This window comes from Corylus avellana, chromosome ca5 (genome assembly GCF_901000735.1).
Source record: "Corylus avellana chromosome ca5, CavTom2PMs-1.0".
NCBI lineage: Eukaryota > Viridiplantae > Streptophyta > Magnoliopsida > Fagales > Betulaceae > Corylus > Corylus avellana.
The window spans coordinates 28,379,967-28,388,653 of record NC_081545.1 but is presented as its reverse complement, the minus strand read 5'-3'; the positions used below and the strand labels follow the sequence as shown (position 1 = coordinate 28,388,653).

The following is an 8,687-nucleotide window of genomic DNA, read 5'->3' as shown; positions in this document are numbered from 1 at the left end:
TTTTATTATTTATTTTTAGTTGGGACACATGGCGAAATTGTGGCTGTTGGATAGCCAGGATTTGAGAAAAAACTGTTGGGCAATTTTTTGAGGATTATCGGGGATCTTGATCCCGGTTTTAGGGGTAAAGGATGGCGGTTAATAATTACTAACCGCCTAACTTTATATATAATAATATTAAAATATATATTAAATATTTTATAGTAATAAAATATATAATAAACCCTCTATAAATGAGGTTGTTTTGAGTTAAACACCAAAACAGTGTCATTTGGCCTTACTTTATTTAAAAAAACATTGGCTGGCCCAAAAGAAACATTTTTTTTTTTCATCTTTTTTGGAATATTTTGGCCTTAAAACCGTTAAAATAAGCCCAAAAAAATAGGTCAGTTAAATGCTCAAAACACTTAAAAAGCTTAAAAACCCATATAAAAAAAAGCAGTTATAAAACTACCAGTTATTGGATTGAGTAACCATTAACCGCCCGTTATAAAATAACCTCTAACCGCCTAGGCAGTTGCGGTTATTAAAAATCGATAACCGCCCAAGGCAGTTGCAGTTAGCAGTTATAGCCAATAACCACTAGTTATAACCGTTTGCACACCCTTAGGAGTAGAGATTTCGACAGCTTAGGGTCATCCCAGCGTCTGCCAAAGTTGACGTGGCTAAGATTTTTTTTTTTTTTTTTTTTAAATAACATCAGATATTTTGCTTGCTTTTAAAAAAAAAATAATAATAAAATAAAATTAAAGAAGAGAGATATTAAAAGGAAATCTAAATTTGAAGTATTAACACTAAATTTGAAGTATTAGCACCAAATTTGAGGCATTAGCATCAAATTTAGGATGATCGAATCCATTTTAGGTGATACAATCCTTAAAGGGTTAACTTTTCACCCCTAAATTTTAGTTTTGAATTCAAAAATAAGTTTTGAGGCATTAAAAATTAAATATTAACTCATAAAAATTTAACTAAAAATGACAAAAATTTTATTATTACTATTTTTTAATATATATCCTAAAGGCAGCCGGGACTCCACCCTTAGATGGGGCTTTTTAGCTTCTCATGGGTGTGTATCACCGCATAAGAGTCGCGCAAAGCTGCTCAAGCCCCTTACTTGCACGCGTGTCCGCAGAACTTGGAATAGTATCTGAATTCTTGTGAGAACCACCGGTTTGGGATATGTTTGTTAAGCATTTTGAAAAGGGTTAAAAGGGAAATATCACACTTTTCAATTCTTTTTTTCTTCTTAAAAGTTTGATTTCCAAGTAATGTATTCTCGTCTTCGTAACATACTTTTTAAAATAATATATCTCATCTACGAAGACACGTCATTTAGAAGTTAGAACCAACTTTTAAGATTGGATTATCATTTACTACTTTTGGTATTTACTGTTTCTTGCTTGGGGTTTGGGAGGTCAAATTTATGTCCATCATTCCACATGGATCATCCTCGCACCTCCTCTGTCTTCACTAATCTGCCCTCTTCCTCACTAGGATTGAAAAAACGGGCGGTTATTAATCACCCGCTAATTACTAACCGCTTTTAAATACGACAAAAAAAAACTACTAATCACCTACGTGTAATAATGCAATATATAATTAAATGCTAATTGACAATAAAATTAGCAGCGGAATGAATAATTATATAAATACCTCTAGCCATGCTTTGCTCAAGCCAATTGAAGAACAGCTTCACAGAAACAAATCTAGAAAACAAAAAATATTGAGAGGTTCTTCTGACCTATGCCTACCTGCAGTGCGTGCCAATTGATGGAATACACAGGCCTTATTTATAGGTAGGTCAGGGGACCCTCAATTAGAGCTGTTACCTTAATTATTCCTCCCATCAAGGAATAAAAATCAAATCAATACAGCTAATTGATTCCACAAAAATAAAATCTTTAATGAAATCAAATACTTGTTCCACAAGAATTAAATCAATGATTTAATTCAGAATATTTGATTGAAATCAAATACTTGTTCCTCAAGAATTAAATCAGTAATTTAATTTAGAATATTTGATTTACACAATAAGCTTTAATTGGAATAAATTACTGAACACCGTAATTATATATATTTTATAATTACAATAATATATGTGACATAAGGGACATACTTTAAATGAAATTTCTTACATTCTCTCACTTGGCCCTTATGACACATAAATTCCTTATGGTGTTCAGTTCTATGATATGGCCAATACTTTATTTATTCCAACCATTCATGGAATCCTCCCACTCACTCAAGAAATACTACACACGAATCATGGCGGTAAAGCTTTTATATGATAAGCCGTCCCTTCCATGTATCACGATGTGTAATACCTCCCTAAATGAGTACTTTATGGATGATGTACTTTATGAATGAACTTCCTATAAGTCATTCGGGTCCAACTTTAATTTTATCCTCACGGATAAGAATAATATATGTGCGCACAAAAATCTTTATAACATAACCTCTATGTCTATAGACCAATTAAATAGAAATTAAGCACAAATGAATTAATGAATCTCATATATTCCACATGACTTTATACTTTCTTTACCGGTAAACCTTTAGTCATGTGATTCGCAATCCTTAATTCAATACTTATATGCTCAATAGACACTTATTGTCACTTAATGTTCTCTTTCATAGTGATATTTTATGTCGATATACATACTTCTGCTTCTACTCAGTTTATTCTTAGAAAAGATAACTGTAGTAGAATTAACTCAGAAGATCTTTATGGGTCTAACTATAAAATCGACAATCTTGAGACCTTTAACAAAAATGTCTCAACCATAATGCATGTGTAATTAATTCACAGCATGTAATGACTTTTGCTTTCATGGTAGATGTAGCAACTATAGTATGCTTACTGTATCTTCAGTACATATATACTGAAGTTGATTATCTATTATCTACACATTTAGCAAAAATCAAACCTGAATAAACACCACCAAATGGTAAGTGTATCTTTCGGTTAAACTGTAGTTCTTGGTTCATTGCATATTCCATAATACCATATTGACCCAATAGTCCAACTGCTATTTCAATGTCAGGTCTAATGTAGACTTGTGCATACATATGGAATATTTTGCATCTGCCTTTGTTCCAATACATTTTGGGACACTATCCCCTTTAATAATAGGTGCTACTGAAGATTCATAGTTCTTTATTCTGAATCTCTCCCAAAACTTTAGTGAGAGGAACTTTATGTAGCAAACCTAAATTAATGCTTGCAAGCAAAATATTATCTATATACAAGACTAAAAGAAATGTAACTTTACTCCCACTGACCTTAAGGTATATTCAATGATTAACAAGGTTCTCAATAAACCCATGTAAGGTAACAACCTTGTATTATACACCACTAGTGAGAGGCCTATCTTAGTCCATTAATAGATATCCTTAATTTGCAAGCTTTCTGACTGTTATTAATAAAACCCCTTAAGTTGTCTTATGTACACCTCCTCCTTAAGATCCTTATTCAGGAAATTGTTTTTCACATACTTTTGATATAGCTCTAAAACAAAATGAGCTACTCATATCATGATAATCAATGCATTCCTTTTTGAGTAAGATCATTGGCTACAAGTCTAACTTTGTATCGTTCAACATTACCCGGAAGCATCTTTTTAGGTTTTATAAACCCATTTGCAGCCTATGGCTACAAATCCCTTTGGTAAGTCAACAAGATTGCAGACTTGAATTTTAGCCAATGATTTCATCTCCTCCTTCATGGCATTGAAACACAAAGTGAAGTTATCTCCACCCAAAATGATGTGAAAACAATTTTTGGATCATCCTTAGGTCCGACGTAAAAATCAGACTCCTGGAAGTATACAACATAATCACTAGGATTGTTGGTCACCTTATTCTAGAGAATCTTCTTAATCCTACTTCATTTACTTTTGACAAAGTCTGAGTAGGTTCATTCTGAACTTGTTCATTATGAGTTGACTGTTCTGAAACCGATTGTGGTTAGATAATCAATTTGATTTTCTTTAAGTACAATCAAACACCCTTCATGTGAAGGGGTCTCAGTCAACCCTTGTACTTCCTCTAATTCAATCTCTTGAGGATAAGCACTCCCACTAAGTTCAGCGTCCTCTAGAAATTTTGAATCATTATACTCAACAATTCTAGGACTAAATGAAGAACAGTAAAGCCTAAACCCCTTGGAGTTTACTGTATAACCTATAAAATTTCGCTAGTTGTCCTTGAAGCTAATTACCTTAGGTGTGGATTATAAATCCTCACTATAGCAAGACAACCCCATATGTGTAAACAATTTGAACTTGGTTCCATTCATTCCTTAATTTAGGTGTCTTATGGACAACCCTGAATGGAATCGAGTTAAATGTATACACAACGGTTTTCAAGGCTTCACTCAATTTGGAGAATAGAATATTACCTTTCATGTCCCATTTTCGTGTACCTACCATAATACTATCTGCCTCTATCAGATCTTATGATCTTGATTTTCTTTTGTTTTATTTCTCTACTTCTACCTTATAGGTACTGGAAGCATTTAATGTCAAAACCTTATGATTTAGAAGATAGAGATACATAAACCTTATATGGTTATTATCGAAAGAGATAAGATATCTCTAACCATTTAGGCAAGAAATATGTAAAAGGTTACACTTGTACATGATCTCAAGAATTTCAAAAATCCTTTTGTTGGCACCTTTAGTGGTATAGTTGGTATGCTTTTCCTTAATGTAGTCCACATAAATACCAAAGATAGTAAATTTCAAGAGTCGTAAAAACTCTGTCATTTATCGACCTTTTATTATTTATAGAAATATATTCCAATCTCCAATGCCAAAACATAAAGGATTTTCTCATTCATAAGACTCTGCTTTATGTCAACATTTATATGCAGGGATTAATTTTCCAAAAATTGGGATCTAGATCAATTTTAAATAGATCATTAATTTAATATTCCACCCAAAAAAAATTTTAACAATATTCAAATTTGACTTTAACAAACTAAAATAGAAATTAAATTTCTAAAAGAATTGTGGAATATAAAAAAAATTTATTAAGGTCAAAATGACATAACTGAATTTTGAAAATTAATCTATAGATCCCAACAACCTCCAATTGTAAATAATTATTATTTAGAAAACCCTGCATTATGTTGACAACGTGGACCGCTAAACCAAATTCAATCCACGTAGTCCTTAGGAAAGTCAATAAAAGAGATTCATGACACACTAGGTGTATGAGATTACCTTTATTTCAAGTAATTTATGATACTTTATGCAATCATTCTTTATATGCCCATAATTTTCCTTAGTGTAAGAGAAACAAGTATCTTAATTGCCATAACACTTTGTTGGCACCTTGTTCTCATTTATCAATTATTGGACATGATTGCCTATAAAGGTCTTTCCCTTAACATGAGTAACTTTCTGAATTCTCATGTCTTAATCTCTTATCTTCTTGAACACACATGATCAGAAGTTCCTTAATTGATAAGTTATCCTTATGTGTGCCACAAGATATTTGAAAAAATATAATATTTAGATGAGAGAATAAAATTGACCATAATGACTCAAAAACTTAACCTTTAGGGACTTTATAATGAGCTGTTATGTCCTTTATTTCCATAATGTGCTCAAGCACATTTTGAAACTATAAAAGGTTTTACTTTAAAGCTTTTCTATTAGCGTGCAGGCCAAAGCCTTATTGGAACTCACTAAATGTTCCTCAATGACCTTTCTTTGGCCCTAAAACATTAAGGAATAAAATCCTAATGCTTTCCTTGATATGAGATTTCATGAACGTTGAAACTTAAGCGATTTAAATCTCTACAATCGTTCATGTTTAATAATCTCATGTGGCATACTTGATTCCGTGGGAGAAGGTGATTCGTCCACATGAAACGCCAATTCAATCTCCTAACACCCCAAAGTGAAAAACACATTTTTCTTTTCAGTCAGGAAAAATTACCACTAGGAATTATTGGAACATAAAATACTAATAATTAAAGCAGTAGGAATACATCCAGTAACCAAGAAAAATTATATACTTTAATGCTATGAAATAACCTTATTTAAATTAACCAATGTTAATTTAATAGTAAATTTCAACCTACCTGTGGGCAAATGTGCATCACGCATGAAATTTACTCTTTATTAATAAGACTAATAAATTTAGCATTAATAAATAAATTTTTCCGTACCTGTGGGCCTAAGAGAAGTTTTATTTTCAATGTTAAATTTACTATCTTATTCTAATTAACTCATAAAAATAAAAACGTCCCTGTGGGGATTGACAAATTAAATTTATGAATTAATTACAACACGATGTTAATTTTCTTTATGAAGTTCATATATATATATATAATCTTGATGCAATTATCATTATAAAATCGAGATGCTGTGGCTTTCCCAAAAATTATTATGACAATTACGACTTCATTAATATCGAACTTATTTAAATTAACCAATGCTAATTTAATAGTAAATTTCAACCTACCTGTGGGCAAAGGTTGCATCACGCATGAAATTTACTCTTTAATAGGACTAATAAATTTAACATTAATAAATAAAATTCTCCGTACCTGTGGGCCTAAGAGATTTTTTTTTTTTTTTTTTTAAGTTAAATTTATTATCTTATTCTAATTAAATTTATGAATTAATTACAACAGGATGTTAATTTTCCTTATGAAGTTCACATATATGATCTTGATGCAATTATCATTATAAAATCGGGAAGCTGTGGCTCTCCCAAAATTATTATGATAATCACTACTTCATTAACATTCAATAACTGTATAGATGCCACAAATAAAGTTCCAAAGAATAAAAGACAAAACCATCATGTTAGTGGGTAAACAGTATTTTTCCAAAGTACAACCGGATAGTGTCCCAAATAAGTGAGGGGGCGCACAACGGCACACTTAAGTCCTAAGACTTACCTTGCCAGAGCATTTCGATTGCAATTTTGGATAGTACCATAAACATTCACCAACACATGAGGCTTAGTTAATTATTCTCAGGTTCAGGCATCAAACAATTTATATTTAAACAAATAAAAGAATAAATATATCCTTAAGTTCATGCATTAAAGAAACAATAATTTAATACTGAACAATTTAAATCATAAGATGAATAAAAATGCAACATAAAAGCATAATAATCTCAATAGCCTAATGGTCTTGAAGTGATCTTAGGCCCTTTATACCTTAAGAACCCAAGTTCTAAACCTAATGAGCCCAAATCATCTTCTCATTTTTTTTTTTTTTTTTTTTTTTAATCCGGATGGGCCACTTCAAATGGATTGGGCTTTTGGGTCAGCCCACTTAATGACCCAGCTCCTTTATTTTTTATAACTGGATCGGGCTTGGGTTAAAATAAACCCATACCCAATAGCCCAAAACACTAGACCCGGTTCCATATGGGTTTGAAAAACCCTACCCGAATCATCATGTTCCCCAACCCGAAAAATACCCAACCCTAGCGCCACCGCCCTTTCCCCTTCCCCTTCCCCATCTGCCGGCCACGCAGAGCTGCCACCCAACGGCAAACGGCCATTGTCACCGGCAAGGGGCCGCTGCACCCTTTATGCGGCCAAAACCGCTGCAGGTGGGAGGGGAATACCGGCGCTGCAGGTAGGGGAAAACTGGTGCTGCAAGTGGGGAAAGACCGACACTGCAGGTGGGGAAAGCCGGTGCTAGTTATAGATCCACCCCAAGGGTGGGAAGCCTTAACTGGACGTGTGGATAACAGGAACGGCCTTTCGAGATGCCAACCATCTCTCCTTTCTACAAACATTAATGGCCTGTACTTATTTTATTTCAACAAAATTTTAACAGGGCCGTGGGTTTCTTTCTTTTCACCACCCTCCCAAGCCATAAGGACAATATGGTCAAGTCCCCAAAAAAAAAACACCAAGAATTGTTAGCTTTTAAGTCCAAACAGAACAATGTATCCAAATGAACCAAAACTAAACATCCATATATAAGCTTCACGTAAAAACACAAGCTTTATTTTATTTCAACATAAACAAGTATCAACAGGACCGTGCAACAAATAAAAAAATATCTTGGGTTTCAGCTTGTTTCAAGCTATTTTTGTTTCAATAATTAATTGAACAAAATGAATATTATTGAAACAAAAATACAAATTTATAGCAGGCATATCTAAAAAATTAGACTAAGCAAATATGGCCTAGAGGAGGCTCTGATACCACATGTAAGAATTCAATATATAATTAAATGCTAATTGACAATAAAATTAGCAGCGGAATGAATAATTATATAAATACCTCTAGCCATGCTTTTGCTCAAGCCAATTGAAGAACAGTTTCACAGCAACCAAATTTAGAAAACAAAAAAATATTGAGAGGTTCTTCTGACCTATGCCTACCAGTGAGTGCCAATTGATGGAATACACAGGCCTTATTTATAGGTAGGTCAGGGGACCCTCAATTAGAGCTGTTACCTTAATTATTCCTCCCATCAAGGAATAAAAATCAAATCAATACAGCTAATTGATTCCACAAAATAAAATCAGTAATAAAATCAAATACTTGTTCCACAAGAATTAAATCAGTAATTTAATTCAGAATATTTGATTTACACAATAAGCTTTAATTGGAATAAATTACTGAACACCGTAATTACATATATTTTATAATTACAATATATGTGACATAAAGGAACATACTTTAAATGAAATTTCTTA

At 32.6% G+C, this 8,687-nt stretch overlaps 1 pseudogene; it reads right to left on the bottom strand.

Moving 5' to 3' along the window:
• Positions 1–7,666: 7,666 nt before the first annotated feature.
• LOC132183511 (U6atac minor spliceosomal RNA) lies at positions 7,667–7,775 on the bottom strand (annotated as a pseudogene).
• Positions 7,776–8,687: the final 912 nt, after the last annotated feature.